The sequence below is a fragment of the Bos javanicus genome, chromosome 26 (genome assembly GCF_032452875.1).
Source record: "Bos javanicus breed banteng chromosome 26, ARS-OSU_banteng_1.0, whole genome shotgun sequence".
NCBI lineage: Eukaryota > Metazoa > Chordata > Mammalia > Artiodactyla > Bovidae > Bos > Bos javanicus.
In genome coordinates, this window is record NC_083893.1 from 9,579,475 (window position 1) to 9,600,596 (window position 21,122).

Sequence of the window (21,122 nt, forward strand, 5' to 3'; positions counted from 1 at the left end):
TCTTGGACAGAGAAAATAGAAGTGAAAAGGAAATTTAGGAGTCCTGCTTTTTTTCTGCCTCTAGCATTATATAGCTAGCTAACTTGTGGGATTCTGTCTTATTTATTGTTCTTTTTGGTTTAAACATTGCTTTGCACTCCAAGCCTTTTCTTTTGTCTTTACCATTTTTATTTTCCTTTATATATGCTACTGTTTTATATTCATCTGTAAATATTTACCCCCTTTTTTCTGGAGAGGTATATATATATATGTATATTTTTTTTTTAAAATCTAATCTGAGTAAATTCTCTGTAGCTGTATTTATTGGTCTTAAATAATTTTTGTTTTTCCTCTTTTGTCTTTTTTAAACTACGGTCATTTGTAATTGTTTATACAGAAGTTTAGTTTTTAAAACCTCTCTGTGGTCTTTCCTTTTAGATATTGAGTTATGAATTCATAGCCTGTTATTTAAATGAAGCTTTTGAAATCCGTTTTACTGATCTGTATCATATCTAACTATGCCAGTATTTCCTTCCTTGTCTGACGTGAATTCTAAAATTATATGAATACTTTCTCCCTGTTTCCTGGCATTTCCACTCAAACTTGTTCCTCATTCTTGGTTAGAAATACATCCAAAATTATAGTTCGTTTCTTTATTAGTTTACTGATAAAAGAAAATCAAGCATATCAAAAATTTGTTAGAAAATTGCATGTACTTGAAAATATTTTTCAGTAGGTATTTTAACAGTTGTGAAGTCCTTAGTTATTAATGTGTCGTTCTTCTGTTTCAATTTTATGCTCTCTCCCAAGAATATACTTTCTAAGAAGCACGTATAGTATGTTCCATTGGATTTTTTTCACCGATACATCTTTTAGACTTGTGCTAACCAACATGGTAGCCACTAGCTACATGTAGCTATTTATTAAGTTTGCAGTAATTAAAAATAAATTTACTTATTCATTTTCATTTGCAACAGTCACATTTCAAGTGTTCGGTAGCCACATGTGGCTAGTGTCTACTGTGTTGGATAGCCCAGATATAGAACATTTCCATCATTGTGGAAAGTTCTGTTGTAGATGGTGCCATTTTGCATTTCATTCTAAAAAGTTCTAATTCCTGAATATGATGTGCTCCTTCTGTTGCTGTTTCTGCTGTTAATCAAAGTAAATTTGAGACTTTTTTGAGGTGAGTTGCATTTTACAAGTTGATAATTATAATCATATACTCTTAAAAACCAACTTTTTAAAGGTATAATTTGCATGCAATAACATTTACCTATTTTAAGTATACAGTTGACTGAGTTTTGACGTATATACATCCATGTAAAAACATTACCACAATCAAGATTTAGAACATTTCTATCATAAAAAGTTTCTTAATGCCCCTTTGCAGTCAGTCCCCAGCCCTGCTTCTGGGGCTGCCCTGCAGGCAGTCTGTAAATTTATCACTCTGTAGATAAGTTTTGCTTGTTCTAGAATTTTACATAAATGCAGTCATGTAATATGTACTCTTTTGGGTCTGGCTTCTTTGTTTTAGCATAGTATTTTTGAAATTCATCCCTGTTGCTTTTATTAGTAATTTGGTTCTTTTTATTGCTGAGTGATATTCCATTTTATAGATATGATATAATTTATCCATTTACCTGTGGTGGATATTTGTTTTCAGTTTGGGTCTATTATGAACAAAGCTGCTGTGAGTATTCACGTACAAGATTTTTGTGGATGTATGTTTTCGTTTCTCTTGGCTATCTGTGAGTGGAATGGCTGGCTCGTGTATTTATAGATCAGTAGAGCAGACTAGAGATTGCAGAAAAACACACATATCGTTTACTGACAAAGGTACAGAGATAATTCACTGGGGAAAGAATACTCTTGTTAACAGAATGATACAGAAGCAACTGTAAGTCAGTATAAAAGTAAAATAAACAAATGGGACCTAATTAACCTTAAAAGCTTCTGCACATCAAAGGAAACTATTAGCAAGGTGAAAAGACAGCCTTCAGAATGGGAGAAAATAATAGCAAATGAAGCAACCGACAAACAACTAATCTCAAAAATATACAAGCAACTCCTACAGCTCAACTCCATAAAAATAAACGACCCAATCAAAAAATGGGCCAAAGAACTAAATAGACATTTCTCCAAAGAAGACATACAGATGGCTAACAAACACATGAAAAGATGCTCAACATCACTCATTATCAGAGAAATGCAAATCAAAACCACTATGAGGTACCATTTCACACCAGTCAGAATGGCTGCGATCCAAAAGTCTACAAATAATAAATGCTGGAGAGGGTGTGGAGAAAAGGGAACCCTCTTACACTGTTGGTGGGAATGCAACCTAGTACAGCCACTATGGAGAACAGTGTGGAGATTCCTTAAAAAACTGGAAATAGAACTGCCTTATGATCCAGCAATCCCACTGCTAGGCATACACACTGAGGAAACCAGAAGGGAAAGAGACACGTGTACCCCAATGTTCATTGCAGCACTGTTTATAATAGCCAGGACATGGAAGCAACCTAGATGCCCATCAGCAGATGAATGGATAAGAAAGCTGTGGTACATATACACAATGGAGTATTACTCAGCCATTAAAAAGAATACATTTGAATCAGTTCTAATGAGGTGGATGAAACTGGAGCCTATTATACAGAGTGAAGTAAGCCAGAAGGAAAAACATAAATACAGTATACTAACGCATATATATGGAATTTAGAAAGATGGTAACAATAACTCTGTATATGAGACAGCAAAAGAGACACTGATGTATAGAACAGTCTTATGGACTCTGTGGGAGAGGGAGAGGGTGGGAAGATTTGGGAGAATGGCATTGAAACATGTAAAATATCATGTAGGAAACGAGTTGCCAGTCCAGGTTCGATGCACGATGCTGGATGCTTGGGGCTGGTGCACTGGACGGCCCAGAGGGATGGTATGGGGAGGGAGGAGGGTTCGGGATGGGGAACACATGTATACCTGTGGCGGATTCATTTTGATATTTGGCAAAACTAATACAATTATGTAAAGTTTAAAAATAAAATAAAATTAGAAAAAAAAAAAAAAGTAAAATGAACCTTTCTTATACCACAACATACCTCATTTTATGGTGCTTCACTTTATTGCACTTCACAGATACTGCTTTTTTTTTTTTTTAACAAATTGAAGGTTTATGGAAGCTACTCATTGTCAAGTGATGGTTAGCATTTTTTGGCAATAAGGTATTTTTAAGTTAAGATGTACATTATTTCTTTAGACATATAATGCCTTTGCACACTTAATAGACTATAGTATAGTGTAAACATAACTTTTATATTCACTGGGAAGCCAGAATGCTATAGCCATTTTATTGCCATATTCTAGTGTGTGTGATAGTTGCTCAGTTGTGTCCAACTCCTTGCGACCCTGTGGACTGTAGCCCACCACCTCCTCTGTACATGGAATTCTCCAGGCAAGAACACTGGAGTGGGTTGCCATTCCCTTCTTCAGGGAATCTTCTTGAGCCAGGGGTCGAACCCAGGTCTCCTGCATTCCAGGCAGATTCTTTACCATCTAAGCCACCAGGGAGCCAAACTCAAAACACCTCTGAGATATGCCTGTGGACAAAAATTAACTTCAAATGGATTATAGATAGAACCCTAAAGTGTTGTCATGTAGTCGTGTACAACTCTTTGTGGTCTGTAGCCTGTCAGGCTTTTCTGTCCATGGAATTCTCTAGACAAGAATACTGGAGTGGGTTGCCATTCCCTTCTCCAGGGGATCTTCCCAACCCAGGGATTGAACCTGGATCTCCTGCATCGCAGGCAGATTCGTTACTGTCTGAACTACCCGGTAAGCCCTAAAAACCTCTTTTCCTTTGAATCTTATACCTCTTTAGATAAAATAGATTTCCTTTAGTTCTGGAGATCACTATTTTTCACCTGAATTTAATATAAAGCTCTTATTTTTGCCTTTCTGTTTAACTTGAGATAATGTACTACTGTTCAGGCAAGAGTTAAAAAGTACATTTTCAACAAGATACTTTTCTTTTATCAGATATATAACTAATTTTGATTGTGACAATCTGAAGATGACTAGGAGAAAATAGTTAAGGACTATTAGATTGGTGTAAAAGCATTTGTGGTTTTACATTGTTGAACTTGGCCATTGATATTAGAAATACATTCTTAAATAAATGTAGTTACATTATACATCATTTTAATGCACATTTCTTGCTTTGTGTTTTTTTGCTAAAGACATATATTGTAGTTTAGTCATTAAGTCTGAAGAAACTGAACAGTTCTATGAAGACCTACAAGATCTTCTAAAACTAACACCCAAAAAAGATGTCCTTTTCATTATAGGGGACTGGAATGCAAAAGTAGGAATTCAAGAAACACCTGGGGTAATAGGCAAATTTGGCCTTGGAGTACAGAATGAAACAGTACAAAGGCTAATAGAGTTCTGCAAAGAGAACGCACTGGTCACAGCAAACACCCTCTTCCAACAGCACAAGAGAGGACTCTACACATGGACATCACTAGGTGGTCAACACCGAAATCAGATTGATTATATTGTTTGCAGCCAAATATGGAGAAGCTCTATACAGTAGCAAAAACAAGACTGGGAGCTGACTGTGGCTCAGATCATAAACTCCTTATTGCCAAATTCAGACTGAAATTGAGGAAAGTGGAGAAAACCACTAAAACATTCAGGTATGACCTTAATCAAATCCCTTATGACTATACAGTGGAAGTGAGAAATAGATTTAAGGGACTAGATCTGATAGATAGAGTGCCTGATGAACTATGGATGGAGGTCTGTGACATTGTACAGGAGATAGGAATCAAGACCATTCCCCAAGAAAAAGAAATGCAAAAAAAACAAAATGGCTGGCTGAGGAGGCCTTACACATAGCTGGGAAAAGAAGGGAAGCAAAAGGCAAAGGAGCAAAGGAAAGATATAAACATCTGAATGCAGAGTTCCAAAGAATAGATAAGAAAGCCTTCCTGAGCGGTCAATGCAAAGAAATAGAGGAAAACAATAGAATGGGAAAGACTAGAGATCTCTTCAAGAAAATTAGAGACACCAAGGGAACATTTCATGCAAAGATGGGCTCGATAAAGGACAGAAATGGTAGGAATCTAATAGAGGAGAATATATTAAAAAAAGGTGGCAAAAATACACAGAAGAACTGTACAAAAAAGATCTTCATGACCCAGATAATCACGATGGTGTGATCACTCACCTAGAGGCAGACATCCTGGAATGTGAATTCAAAGGGGCCTTATGAAGCATCACTACAAACAAAGCTAGTGGAGGTGATAGAATTCCAGTGGAGCTATTTCAAATCCTAAAAGACAATGCTGTGAAAGTGCTGCACTCAATGTGCCAGCAAATTTGGAAAACTTAGCAGTTGCCACAGGACTGGAAAAGGTCAGTTTTCATTCCATTCCCAAGGAAAGGCAATGCCAAAGAATGCTCAAACTACTGCACAATTGCACTCATCTCACACGCTAGTAAAGTAATGCTCAAAATTCTCCAAGCCAGGCTTCAGCAATACCTGAACTGTGAACTTCCTGATGTTCAAGCTGGTTTTAGAAAAGGCAGAGGAACCAGAGATCAAATTGCCAACATCCACTGGATCATCGAAAAAGAGTTCCAGAAAAACATCTATTTCTGCTTTATTGACTATGCCAAAGCCTTTGACTGTGTAGATCACAATAAACTGTGGAAAATTCTGAAAGAGATGGGAATACCAGACCACCTGACCTGCCTCTTGAGAAATCTGTATGCAGGTCAGGGAGCAACAGTTAGAACTGGACATGGAACAACAGACTGGTTCCAAATAGGAAAAGGAGTACGTCAAGGCTGTATATTGTCACCCTACTTATTTAACTTATATGCAGAGTACATCATGAGAAATGCTAGGTTGGAGGAAGCAGAAGCTGGAATCAAGATTGCCAGGAGAAATATTAATAACCTCAGATATGCAGATGACACCACCCTTATGGCAGAAAGTGGAGAAGAACTGAAGAGCCTCTTGATGAAAGTGAAAGAGGAGAGTGAAAAAGTTGGCTTAAAGCTTAACATTCAGAAAACGAAGATCATGGCATCCGGTCCCATCATTTCATGGCAAATAGATGGGGAAACGGTGGCTGACTTTATTTTTCTGGGCTCCAAAATCACTGCAGATGGTGACTGCAGCCATGAAATTACAGGACGCTTACTCCTTGGAAGGAAAGTTATGACCAACCTAGATAGCATATTCAAAAGCAGAGACATTACTTTGCCAACAAAGGTCCGTCTAGTCAAGGCTATGGTTTTTCCAGTGGTCATGTATGGATGTGAGAGTTGGACTATAGAGAAAGCTGAGCTCCGAAGAACTGATGCTTTTGAACTGTGGTTGGAGAAGACTCTTGCAAGTCCCTTGGACTGCAAGGAGATCCAACCAGTCCATCCTAAAGGATATCAGTTCTGGGTGTTCATTGGTGGAACTGATGCTGAAGCTGAAACTCCAGTACTTTGGCCACCTGATATGAAGAGCTGACTCCTTGGAAAAGACCCTGATGCAGGGAAAGATTGAGGGCAGGAGAAAGGGACAACAGAGGACGAGATGGTTGGATGGCGTCACCAACTCAATGGATATGGGTTTGGGTGGACTCCAGGAGTTGGTGATAGGGAGGCCTGGCGTGCTGCAGTTCATGGGGTTGCATGGAGTCGGACATGACTGAGCTATTGAACTGAACTGAGTCATTAAGTCATGTCTGACTCTCTGCAAGCCCATGTACTACAGCATGCCAGCCTTCCCTATTTTTCACTATCTCCGAGAGTTTGCTCAAACTCATGTCCATTGAATCAGTGATACAATCCAAATAGCTCATCCTCTGTTGCCCCCTTCTCCTCCTGCCTTCCATCTTTCCAAGCAATTGGGTCTTTTCCAGTGAATTGGCTCTTTGCACCGGGTGGCCAAAGTATTGGAGCTTCATCTTCAGCATCAGGCCTTCCAATGAATATTCAGGGTTTTCCTTTAGATTTGACTGGTTTGGTGTCCTTGCTGTCTGAGGGACTCTCGAGTCTTCTCCAGCACCACAATTCGAAAGCATCAGTTCTTTGCTGCTCAGCCTTTTCCATGATCCAGCTCGCACATCTGTAAATGACTGCTTGAAAAACCATAGCTTTGACCAGATAGACCTTTGTTAGTAAAGTGATGTCTCTGCTTTTTAATTTGCTGTCTAGGTTTGTTATAGCTTTTCTATAACAAGTGGATTTTATATGACAGGCAACAACAGCTAGCTCAGTGGCTGAACTGAAAAGAAGCTCCAAAGCACTTCCCCAAAGACTGATTTCCACCAAATAAAGGTCATGGTCACTGCTGGTGGTCTGTTGCCAGTCTGATCCACTATCGCTTTCTGAAGCCTGGCAAAACCATTTCATCTAACAAGTATGCTCAGCAAATCAATGAGATGCAGTGAATACTGCATTGCCTGCAGCTGATCTTGGTCAACAGAAAGGGCCCGGTTTTCCTCCACAACAGCACCCAACCACACATCATACAGCCAGCACTTCAAAAGTTGAATGACCTGTACCACAAAGTTTTGCCTCATCTACCATATTCACCTGCCCTCTCACCAGCCAACTACCGTTTCTTCAAGCATCTGAGCTTTTTGCAGGTAAAACACTTCTACAACCAGCAGGAGGCAGAAAATATTCTCCAAGGGTTCATGGAATCCTGAAGCTCGGTTTTTATGCTACAGGAATAAACAAACTTACTTCTTATTGACACAAATGTATTTATTATAATGGTTCCTATTTTGATTAATAAAGATGTGTTTGAGCCTAGTTCTAATGATTTAAAATTCACAGTCTGAAACAGCAATTACATTTCCACCAACCTAATGACGTATTTGAAGTTTACCTTTGTTTAATGGGATTAAGCATGGTATGATTTATGTGTTAAAAAGAAAAACAGCAATCCAATTTCACGTTTCAGTAAAAGCAGTAGCAGCTGTAGGTATGTTAGGGTTGTAAGGGCAAATATTGATTCAACGTGGATACAGCAGATGACTTAAATATGGTTACCAAATAGCTGTAGAAAAATGTAGCATATAAAGTAATTATTTTTCTTTTTAGCCTACGCTGGATTGGTAAGAATTGTCTAGTGTCTGTTTTCTGAATGGGACACCTTTTTAAAAAACGGGTATGCTGGGTTTCTGTCACGCTGCTGGGAGCAGTTGTTATTAATGATTGTGGTTGTTCATACTTGGAGTTTTGTTACCAGTGTATCTACAGTAGTGTTTGTCACTTTGCAAGTTTTCAAGAAATATTTTTTGGATTATATTTATTTTATCAGTTGTCCAGGCACTTGCAAATGATAGAATACTGTAATCTATAAATACTGGCACAGAGCAGAAATATACTAGTTCACCTTTAAGAAACAGAAGGACTCTTAGAACTTTAAGACTTCAGATTAATCCAATGGAATATGTTTACTTCATCTACATAAAGCCTTTCAGTGTAAAGAAAGACCAGTTGGCTATTGAAATATAGGAAAAACACTGCCAAGAGAAAGGAAGCCTTAGCCAATGAACTTCAGATATTTTTGGCAGAACTGTTCCTTTTGTGGAGATGGAAACATCAGAATATTTTAGGCTATTAAAAATTGCTTCATTTAACTAACTTCTCGTGTTTGAGTTCACACTTATTCAGCAACATTCTGATTATACTTCTCAGATCTCCTTACGGTGAGATATGATCTTAAATGAATAATTTAGTTCTTATGGCAGTTGGATTTTTCAATAAATTAACATACTGCCGTTATGGTCGCTATAATAATTATACATCAGTCATACAATACAGGTTCTAATTTCCTGGGGGGAAAAACACTGCTCAATATGTTGACATGATCAAGTTTAATTCTGAAAGATAGAAGATCAGACTCTGGGCCACCAGTAACTTCACCAAAATAATAACTAACTGAATTTCTGATACCTTCTAAGAGTCAGTAAAAGCTTATCTTGCTACCTAGATTCTTTCTCCTCCCTTGGAATGAATTCAGTAGCAAGGTGTTAATGTATAGAGCCTCTAGAGTTAGTTGCATCTAGATTTAGTTTTGCATTTGATTTATGTAATCTGGCTTCTTTCAGTTTTTAACATTGCATAGTGTATTCATTGCTTGTAGAGTGTGCCAACTTATATAGCAAGTATTTGTAATTTTGAACTTGCCTTATAATCACTGGCTTTCTTAATTGGAGTGTTTAGTCCATTTATATTTAATATGATGATTAATATGTTTTCTTTTAGTCTAACACCTTCCTATTTGTGTTTAATTGTTCATTCATTCCTATTTCAGTCTCATTCTCCCTCATTCCTTTTTTTCTGTCCTCTTTGGGGTTAATAGAATATTTTGAAGTATTCCATTTAAATTCTTCTATTTTTTAGCTGTGTGTGTGTGTGTGTGTGTGTGTATCTGTATATATTTAGAGTTTGTTACAGGAATTATAGAACACAGCTTGTTATAGTTCTCCTAGAGTTGTTATTGTAAGCATGAAAATATAAGAGCCCTACAACAGTAAAATTCTGTTTTCCTCCATTTCTTTTGTATTATTTTGTCGTGTATTTTATGTCTACGTATGTAGTAAACCCCAGAATACAATGTTATTTTATTTGCTTTAAGCAGTTATCTTTCAGTGAAATCAAGAAAAAAGATGTCCTTTTATACTCCTGTATTTACTATTTTTGATGCTTTTTGTTTCTTTCTTTAGAGTCAAAGTTTTCATCTGGAATTAGTTCCTTCAGCCTAGGAACAAGTTTGCTGGTGACAGATCCTCTGTATTTGTTGACTGTTTTTGAAAGGCATTTTGCTGGATATAGACTTCTGTGATGGCTTTGTTTTTGTTTTTGAATGCTACATTAGATCTGATGAGAAGTCTGCCATTATTCATGCTTGTATTCTCCTAGATATATAATGTATCTTTTTCCTGACTCCTTTTGTTTTTTCCCTTTGGTTTTCAGTGGTTTTGATTATGATAGGCATAGTTTGGTTCTTTTTATGTTTGTCTTATTTGAAGTTTATTGAGCTTTTAGAGTCTCTAAGTTGTTTTATATACCGTGGGTGGGAAATTTTTAGCCATGATGTCTAAATTTTTGTTTTTCAATTTCTTTCTTCTGTTCTCTAGGTTAAATAATTAACTACTATGTGTTATCAAATTCATATCTTTATTTTCCAGCTGAGTTCTATGCATAACAAACCTCCCTCCAAACATAAATTGCATAGAACATTTATTTATTTTGTACTCACAGATTAAGTGAGTCAGAAATCTGGACAAGGTATGATGGAAATGACTTGTTTCTGCTCCAGAATATTTGGGGCCTTAGTTGGGAAAACTCAGTGACAGGAGATGAGTTTTGGCAGATTGAGGGCTGAATCATCTATTTGTATTTTCACTCATGTGTCTGGTATAGGCTGTTTGTTATCTGGGTCTTTAGTTGGGCTGTTGGCCAGAGCCCCTACACTTGGCCTTTCTGTGTATGCTGTTTTGAGCTTCCTCATAGCATGGCATCTTCTTGAAAGTGAAGATCCAGAGTCCAGGGTAGAAGTATATGGCATTTTTTATGACCTAGTGTTAGAAATCGGAGAAGGCAATTGGCACCCCACTCCAGTACTCTTGCCTGGAAAATCTCATGGACAGAGGAGCCTGGTGGGCTGCAGTCCATGGGGTCACTGAGGGTCGGACACGACTGAGTGACTTCACTTTCACTTTTCACTTTCATGCATTGGAGAAGGAAATGGCAACCCACTCCAGTGTTCTTGCCTGGAGAATCCCAGGGACTGGGGAGCCTGGTGGGCTTCTGTCTATGGGGTCGCACAGAGTCAGACACGACTGAAGTGACTTAGCAGCAGCAGTGTTAGAAATAGCTTTATCTCACTTCTGCCAGTACTCAGTTGGTGGAGGTAATCATAGAAGTGTGCCCAGATTCAAGGGGGATGGACCATAGACTCCACCACTTAAAAGAGACCATTGTTAAGGTTATGTTTATGAGGAGCATGTGGAATGAGGAATATGTCATTCTTAGAAAACTCAATCTCCCACATCTTCTGAAATCCTGAGTATTGCAAGTAGATTTGTCTTTTCAGATACTGTACTTTTGAGACCTAGAATTTCTGTCTCTTATAATCTCTATGCCTTTGCTAAGATTTTTCATCTTGTCACTTAAGCTGTAATCATTTTCTTGTACATTCTTGTATATTTTTATAATAGCTGCTTCAAAGTCCATGTCTGCTAATTCCAACATCTGGTTCATCTTGGAATTGGTTTCTGTTGGCTGCTTTTTTTTCCCTTCTTGGTCATAGATCATATTTCCCTGCTTTGCATGTCTAATAAGTTTTAATTGCATGATGAATGTTTTGGATGATATGTTGTAGGAAGTCTGAATTGTTACTTTAAGTGTGCTGAGTTTCATTTTGGCAGGCATTTAAATTAATGGCTAATCTCCTTATATTATCAGACTTGATTTTCTTTGTTAAGGTAGGCCTGTTTCAGTTTTGTCTTTTGCTTCATGTCATGGTCCTTATTCCTCAGGTGTGGCTTTCTAGGGTCTCAGCTGAATACCTGAGGTCTCTCCATTCTGGCTGGACAGAACTCTTTCTCCCAGTACTGTGCTTTCTCTGATGTTATCTCCATGATGCTTCCAGAACCTGCAGATATGCAGCCTAACCCATGCCAAGGCCCTGAGGTTACTTTCCGCACAAACTTAGAAGTCCCTCCATCTCTTCATCCTCCTTTTTCTGCTATTGTGTTCCACAAACTCTAGCTGCTTTACCATCCAGAACTCCAATTTCTGTCTGTTTACCTCAGTGAAACCTTTGTTCCATTTCCTTCTGCTCTGTCAAAAAAGAGTCTTCAAGCTGAAAACAAGGCAGGCTTGGGGTTGTTATTCAGTCGCTTAGTTGGTCTGACTATTTGCGACCCCATGGACTGCAAGACACCAGGCTTCCCTGTCCTTCACCATCTCCTGGTGCTTGCTCAAACTCATGTCCATTGAGTCGGTGATGCGATCCCGACCATCTCATCCTCTGTCGTCCCCTTTTCCTCCCGCCTTCCATCTTTCCCAGCATCTAGGTCTTTTCCAATGAGTTGGCTCTTTGCATCAGGTAGCCAAAGTATTGGAGCTTCAGTTTCAGCATCAGTCCTTCCAATGAATATTCAGGGTTGATTTCCTTTAGGATTGACTGATATGATCTCCTTGCTCTCCAAGGGACTCTGAAGAGCCTTCTCCAACACTGTAGTTCAAAAGCATCAATTCTTTGGCACTCAACCTTCTTTATGGTCCAACTCTCACATCCATACATGACTGCTGGAAAAACCGTGGCTTTGACTATTCGGACCTTTGTCGGCAAAGTAATGTCTCTGATTTTTAGTATGCTGTCTTGGTTTGTAATAGTTTTTCTTCTAAGGAGCAAGCATCTTTTAATTTCATGGCTGCAGTCACCATCCTCAGTGATTTTGGAGCCCAAGAAAATAGTCTATCAGTGTTTCCATTTTTTCCCCATCTATTTGCTATGAAGTGATGGGACCAGATGCCATGATCTTAGTTTTTTGAATGTTGAGTTTTAAGCCAGCTTTTTCACTCTTCTCTTTGAACTTCATCAAGAGCTCTTTAGTTCCTCTTCACTTTCTGCCATTGGTGGTGTCATCTGCATATCTGAAGTTATTGGTATCTCTCCCGGCAATCTTGATTCCAGCTTGTGCCTGCATCTACCCTGGCGTTTCGCATGATGTACTCTGCATAGAAGTTAAATAAGCAGTGTGACAAAATACAGCTTTGATGTACTCCTTTCCCAGTTTTGAACCAGTCCATTGTTCCAAGTCTGAGTCTAACTGTTGCTTCTTGACTACTTTGTTTATAATGTATATTCAAAGATAATTGTTATCCTTTTTTAATGTTCAAGGATTATTTATTATGGGCACAACCGCTACAAATTTCTGCTTCCTGTTCTTCTATTTTTCTACATTCCATTCAGGAATGACAAAAGCTTACTACATAAATAATCTCATTTGATTCCTTATAACACACACTTAAAAATAAAATCACTTCAGTTCTAAAAAAGAAAAGTATCTATAAGGGTAAACTTATAGAAAAACCTGCGTACAGGTTTTGCACGAGGCAGGTAAGGTTTCTTTTTCCTTGAAGATCATAGGCCTCTGCTGCCTTTTGTTTAGTTCCTTATATGTTTTTCCCCAATTTTGCAGTTATTTACAAAGGAAAAATGCCTATACCAGTACTCTATAATGGTCAAAGTATATACATGCTCCTGTAAGAGAAATTTTAAGAGATGGCCCCTTTATATTGAATGCCAGTGTGAAAAAACATTTTTAGAACAAAGCTTTTAAAGGCTTATTCATAATAGACTTTTATCTGGTTACAGTAACTTTGCCTACTCTATAATAATTTATAATGTTCAAATTTTCTTTTTTTAAATTGATAGTGAAAGACAGGGAAGCCTGGCATGCTGCATTCTGTGAGGTTGCAAAGTTGGACACAACTTAGTGACTGAATAACAACAACCCATAAGTTTGTATTGATGTCCTCTAGAGATGGCAGAGTGAACATTTTTATTTTATTCTCTCTCCCTCACTAATGGCAGACATTGGTAATCAATCATCATATTCTTTCTCAGTCTCCAACCTGGGTATTGTTCTAATAGCCTTAACATTGCACCTCATTAAGCCACCACCAGTTTGGCACCTATTTTCCATCTCAAATCTATTTTCATTTTACTAGCTTAATCATTATTTGTGGAATATATAATTTAATGAAAGTTTCAGAGCAGTTCAGTTCAGTGCTCAGTCGTGTCCGACTCTTTGCGACCCCATGAATCGCAGCACGCCAGGCCTTCCTGTCCATCACCAACTCCTGGAGTTCACTCAGACTCACATCCATCGAGTCGGTGATGCCATCCAGCCATCTCATCCTCTGTCGTCCCCTTTTCCTCTTGCCCCCAATCCCTCCCAGCATCAGAGTCTTTTCCAATGAGTCAACTCTTCACGTGAGGTGGCCAGAGTACTGGAGTTTCGGCTTTAGCATCATTCCTTCCAAAGAACACCCAGGGCTGATCTCTTTCAGAATGGACTGGTTGGATCTCTTTGCAGTCCAAGGGACTCTCAAGAGTCTTCTCCAACACCACAGTTCAAAAAGCATCAATTCTTCGGTGCTCAGCTTTCTTCACAGTCCAACTCTCACATCCATAAATGACCGCTGGAAAAACCATAGCCTTGACTAGACGGACCTTTGTTGGCAAAGTAATGTCTCTGCTTTTCAGTATGCTACCTAGGTTGGTCATAACTTTTCTTCCAAGGAGTAAGCGTTTTTTAATTTCATGGCTGCAGTCACCATCTACCCTTATAGATACTTTTCTTTTTTAGAACTAAAGTGATTTTATTTTTAAGTATGTGTTATGAGGAATCAAATGAGACTATTTAGTAAGACTTTGTCCTTCCTGAAAGGAATGTAGAAAAAAGAATGGAAAGCAGAAATTCTTAGCAATTGTGCCCATAATAAATAATCCTTGAACATTAAAAAAAGATAACAGTTATCTTTGAATATACACTATAAACAAAGTAGTTACTAGCTAAAGTAACATAAAAAGTATGTTGATGAAATTGAAGAAAAAGCTTTTCATGTCTGGAACGTCTAGGAGGGGTTTAAAGGAATAACACATTACCAGCATTTTAATGAATCGTTCATTCTGTTTTGCTGACATCATTTCTCACTGATGTCAGATTTGTGATTTGGCACCAAGTGTGTGCTAGTAAATTTTTTTTTTAATATCCTCAGGACAGGCTCAGTATGAATGAAAATACAATTAAGAAAAACCTCCCGAGTCTTTATAAATAAGGATTGCATGAATCTTATTAAAACTAATTATTTCTCAAAGAGGACTGTTGTCACATAAAAAACCTTTCTTGTCTTTTGTACTTCAAAACAGTATATAAAAATAATAATTTTATGTAAACTCTAAAAAATACTGTTTAAAAAAAGAACCTAGACTTTCATGAAGCCCACTCTTTGGAGGTTAAAACAGTGTGATATAACTTCATCAGTTCTTACTTATTTGGGGAAATACATTAGAACAGAAAACTTTTTTCTTTTGAAAGTAGTATGTGCTTATATTTTAACAACAAAATTGTAGAAGTGTTGAAAGTAAATCATGAAAGGCCCATCTTTCCCTGTAAACCCAGGATAACCACTGTGACCATTTTGGTATGTGTTCTGGCACTCCTTTGGGCTCCAGTTGAAGTGTACAGGACTATCGCATTTGAATAGTATTCCCTGGAGCTGGGCAATGGGATGTGTACATTCCTATTAATATAGTGTAGGTTTATGTATTTGGATTCAAATCATAAAGTTACCAAACTCAGAATGAACTAAAAATGCAATGTTAATCCTCCATAATACCTGCTCTCCCCTCCTCTGCTCACATTTACATTGTAGGCTTTCTGAGAGAATATTGTATTTTGTAGAGTATTTTTTGCTTATTCATTTTCTCTCATAAGCAACCCATGGTGGAAGATACTGCAGGTAGCAATGAGTTGTTGTTTATTAAATTTTATGATCACTGTCCTTGAAATCATTTGTCCGTGTTTTAGATATTCTAATTATCCTTGCTGCTGCTGCTGCTAAGTCGCTTCAGTCGTGTCTGATTCTGTGTGACCCCATAGACGGCAGCCCACCAGGCTCTGCCGTCCCTGGGATTCTCCAGGCAAGAACACTGGAGTGGGTTGCCATTTCCTTCTCCAATGCTAATTATCCTTAGCATTATCTATATTTACAACCAAATTAAAATAGAAACTGAGAAAAGTCTAAAAGTATGTATACAGCTTCTAGAACAAAAGAAAGAGAATATCTTTATGAACTGTTTTTGTGTATGGAAAGATTTCTCAGAGAAACTACAAGGTTCTAAACTAAAGAAAAATATGATATATTGGATTTTATAAAAATTTAAAGTTGTTGATTATCAAAGCACGTTATTAAGGAAATGGAAAGGCAAGTTGTACACAGGGAGGACTTATACCCAGAATATATAGAAGACTCCTTTAGAGTCTTTTATTACTCCTTTAGAGTAATAAAAAAGACAATCCAGTTGGGGGATAAAATGAGCCAGTAACTTAGATATTTCACAAAAGGAAGTAGAAAACTGACTAATAAACAAATGAAGGATTAGAATTTTTTAAAAAAACCAACAGTGCCAAATGTTGATAAGACTGTGGAGCAACTGAAACTCTTGAAATGTGGTAGATCTGTGGAAGAGAACAGCCACTCTGGAAAGGTGTTCAGTAGTTTCTCACAGAGATAAGTATGCACCCACCCCTATCTACTCTGTGACCCAGCAGTTCTGCTCCTAGCTATTATTTACTCAAGGGAGTGAAAGCATATGTCCCCATAAAAGACTTGCTCAAGAATGTTTATGCACTTTGTTCATAATAACCCCAAAACTGTAAAATCCAAGATTTCCATCAAAGAAGAATGGATCAGTGCTGGTATGTTCATACAACAGAATAATAATTGGAATAAAAAGAATGAACTAGTGATACATGTTACACCATGGATAAATTTAAAAAGTAAGTGAAGGAAGTCAGTTAAAAAAGAATGCATACTTCATGAAATAGTAGTAGCTACCTGAGAGCTTGGTGGGGCTTCGCTGCAAATGGGCATGAGGGAATTTTCTGGGATGGAAGAAGTGTCCTATATTTTGATTGGAGTGGTTGTTACAGAATTCATAGAATTGTATACCTGAGATCTATGTATTTCACTATATGTAAATTTTACCTAATTTTAAAGAAAAATCCAAGAGTACAAATTGAGAAATATCCAAGAATATAGAAGATAAAGAGGAAGAGGGTACAGGAGATAGGAGTGGAAGAGTCTGTAACATACCACTTTTTCCTGTAATATTATTTATAGTTCAATAGAAGTCTTCATAGCAAAATCAATGCTTCCTGGGTTGGTTGAAGTAGTGGGTTAAAAAAAAGAAATAGGAAGTTACACATACCTTAAATATTTACATATGAATTACTAGAATCAGATAGATTTATAGGGTTTATTAACAACCACTGCCCCATGGCAAGAGTTCATAATCTTATGCCGTGTATCTTGTAGACAGTCTGTTGAAGCTTATGAACTGTTTCTTAGAATGATTTAAATTGATAAAATTCATAGGATTACAAATACGCCTATTATATTAGTTTTGATTATAGTGGTTATAAAATATTTTAAAATATCTATATAATAATAGTTATAAACACATTTAAATCTATTGGCAGGTCTAATGTTAATTCTGCAGTGTTGATTGTAAATAATATTTTGGTATCTTCAAAAACCGTAATGTGACATCAGTTAGTGATAAAGTTTTAAGTACTGCTTGACTGACTGCGTAACATACTTTTTCACATTCAAGTTTATGGACTTTTTTTTTCCCCCCTTAATCCAGCCACATGTTTTCATTCTCCCATACTTCCAGAAGTTATATTGTAATTTTGATTTTATCAATATTGTTTTTATGTCATAACTAGATAAATGTCGTTTACAGTTAAACCCATTTGCCTGCAGTGTTCCAAAGAATAGGAAGGAGAGATAAGAAAGCCTTCCTCAGTAATCAGTGCAAAGAAATAGAGGAAAACAATAAATTGGAAAGACTAGAGATCTCAAGAAAATTAGAGATACCGAGGGAACATTTCATGCAAAGATGGGCTCAATAAAGGACAGAAATGGTAAGGACCCAACAGAAGCAGAAGATATTAAGAAGAGGTGGCAAGAATACACAGAAGAACTATACAAAAAAGATCTTCATGACCCAGACAACCACGATGGTGTGATCACTGGCCTAGAGCCAGACATCCTGGAATGTGAAGTCAAGTGGGCCTTAGAAAGCATCACTACGAACAAAGCTAGTGGAGGTGATCGAATTCCAGTTGAGCTATTTCAAATCCTAAAAGACGACACTTTGAAAGTGCTGCACTCAATATGCCGGCAGATTTGGGAAACAGTGGCCACAGGACTGGAAAAGGTCAGTTTTCATTCCAATCCCAAAGAAAGGCAATTGCAAAGAATGCTCAGACTACCACACAATTGCTCTCATCTCACACAGTAACAAAGTAATGCTCAAAATTCTCCAAGCCAGGCTCCAACAATATGTGAACTGTAAGCTTCAGATGTTCAAACTGGTTTTAGAAAAGGCAGAGGAACCAGAGACCAAATTACCAACATTCGTTGCATCATCAAAAAAGCAAGAGAGTTTCAGAAAGCATCTACTTCTGCTTTACTGACTATGCCAAAGCCTTTGACTATGTGGATCACAATAAACTGTTGAAAATTCTGAAAGAGATGTAAATATCAGACTACCTGACCTGTCTCTTGAGAAACCTATATGCAGGTCAGGAAGCAACAGTTAGAACTGGACATGGAACAACAGACTGGTTCCAAATAGGAAAAGGAGTACGTCAAGGCTGTATATTGTCACCCTGTTTATTTAACTTATATGCAGAGTACATCATGAGAAACGCTGGGCTGGATGAAGCACAGACTGGAATCAAGATTGCTGGGAGAAGTATCAGTAACCTCAGATATGCAGATGACACCACCCTAATGGCAGAAAGTGAAGAAGAACTAAAGAGCCTCTTGATGAAAGTCAAAGAGGAGAGTGAAAAATTTGGCTTAAAACTCAACATTCAGAAAACTAAGATCATGGCATCCAGTCCCATCATATCATGGCAAATAGATGGGGAAACAGTGCCTGACTTTATTTTTTGGAGCTCCAAAATCACTGCAGATGGTGATTGCAGCCATGAAATTAAAAGATGCTTAACTCCTTGGAAGAAAAGCTGTGACCAACGTAGATAGCATATTAAAAAGCAGAGACATTACGTTGCCGACAAAGGTCCATCTAGTCAAGCCTATGGTTTTTCCAGTGGTCATGTATGGATGTGAGAGTTGGACTATAAAGAAAGCTGAGCATTGAAGAATTGATGCTTTTGAACTGTGGTGTTGGAGAACACTCTTGAGAGTCCCTTGGACTGCAAGGAGATCCAACCAGTCCATCCTAAAGGAGACCAGTCCTGGGTGTTCATTGGAAGGACTGATGTTGAAGCTGAAACTCCAATACTTTGGCCACCTGATGCAAAGAACTGACTCATTGGAAAAGACCTTGATGCTGGGAAAAGTTGAAGGCAGGAGGAGAAGGGATCGACAGAGGATGAGATGGTCCATTGCAATGGACATGAGTTTGGACATGAGTTTGGAGTTTGTTGCCCATCAGCAACTCTGGGAGTTGTTGATGGACAGGGAAGCCCGCCATGCTGCAGTCCATGGGTTCACAAAGAGTCAGAGATGACTGAGCGACTGAACTCAATATAAACTGAGCAACTGAACTCCATATAAACAATATAGTATATTATAGCTGGTTTTTCCTACACATTTTGTTTTCCCTTCTTTCTCCCTTTCTCCTCCTTTCTCGCTCTCTTATTTAGTCTCTGCCTTCTTAACTTTAATTTGTCTCTAAACTTGCCTCTAAGTTTGAGTCTCTGGAAATGTTTAAGCACATTTGGCATTGTATCAATTTCATCTTCTTCAGGAACCTTTTGTTCGTCCCTAAACTGGCTTAGTTTTTCTCTGAGCTTGCTGTATGACTTTCTTCTTGAGGTGTTCCTTCACTATTCATTCAGGGGTTCTCTGTTTTCTGTTTTCTTCTCATGAGTTGAGTTCTTCGGTTTCTGAAACTTGTCATCTTTTTCCATAGGTTTCCCACGCTTGTCTTGGTGGAACACATTTTCTTATAATTTTCTCATAATTTCCTGAGCGAGAGAATATGTGGAAATCAAAATTATTTGGGACTTTGCTTATTTTAAAATGTCTTTATTATAAATTCGCACTTGTTTTATAGTGTATCTTGCTGTGGAATTCTGGAGAAGGAAATGGCAACCCACTCCAGTGTTCTTGCCTGGAGAATCCCAGGGACTGGGGAGCCTGGTGGGCTGCTGTCTGTGTGGTTACACAGAGTCGGACGCAACTGAAGCGACTTAGCAGCAGCAGCAGCAGCTGTGGAATTCTAGACTAGGAATAATGTAAAGTCAGAAGGTTTTGTCTAATTATTTTCTAGCTGCTGGTGTTGCCATTAAAAAGGATGAAGTTATTCTGATTCCAGATTTCTTTTATGAAACCTGATTCAGGCAGTTTCTAAGATCTTAACGTTTATCTCTTCAATATTCTGAAACTTCGCTAAAATATGTATGCCTTTGTTTGGATCTCTCTTTTTTTTTTTTTTTTAATATTCATTATACCCTTTTAGTTTGGAAATTCATGATCTTCAGTTTGGGGTCTTTTTCTTGAATTATATCATGGATTTCTTCTCCTGTATTTTCCATCCTTTTCTCTGGGATACCTATTCATATGTTGCATCTCCTAGATTTTAGGTCTTTTAAACTCGTCTCTTCTGTTTTCCATTTGTTCTTCTATTTATTCTGTTTCCTCAGCCTTACACATTTCTAATCCCTCTGTTACTTACCTCACAGGATTTGGTAAGTTTACATGCATAAACTTACAGTCGTGCCCGGCATAGCCTGGCATGTAAAGTGTTGGCTGTGAGTGTTGTTTAGCTTCTTCACTAGTTGTTGAGAGCGAGGTCTTTGGTGTGGATTTTTGGCATAGCAGCTGTGTGACCTCAGGCAAGCCCTGTAATTTCTTTTACCTACTTCCCTCATCTGTAAAATGCGAATAAGCTCTACCTCTTAGATGTTGGTGAGCATCAAATAAGAATATGTATGTGAAAACGTTTTATACACTGTACAAAACTAGTAGTTATTACTTGCAGCTTTCAAATATCAAATGTTTTTAGTTTGAAAGAAATGATGACTGAGTTACTAGGATTATTTTTAAGATTATTTGATTGCATGTGACTCAGAAAAATGTATAAGCTAGGTAACTTGAGCTAAATGCTAATAATGCTTTTTAAAGAAGTTATTTCTTAATGCTCAACTTCATTATGTTAGGCTGAAGAGAGATTATGAAAATATTCATTTTATGAAAAGCTATGGCTTTACTTCAGATTGTATAAATCTGTGTAATATAATAATTATATAAGAAGGAACTGCTTACTAGTTTAAACC

General features: G+C 37.6%; 1 protein-coding gene across 2 annotated transcripts in view; it reads left to right on the forward strand.

Moving 5' to 3' along the window:
* The window catches only part of PTEN (phosphatase and tensin homolog), a 104,917-nt gene that overhangs the window by 42,788 nt on the left and 41,007 nt on the right, over positions 1–21,122 (forward strand). The window contains exon 1 of one of the 2 annotated variants that reach the window (XR_009733731.1): positions 3,051–7,634. The exons of the other annotated variant lie outside the window; for it this stretch is intronic. The gene's annotated coding sequence lies outside the window, so the exon portion shown is untranslated. Of the gene's footprint in view, positions 1–3,050; positions 7,635–21,122 lie in introns of those variants that run through there. 2 annotated transcript variants of the gene reach the window in all.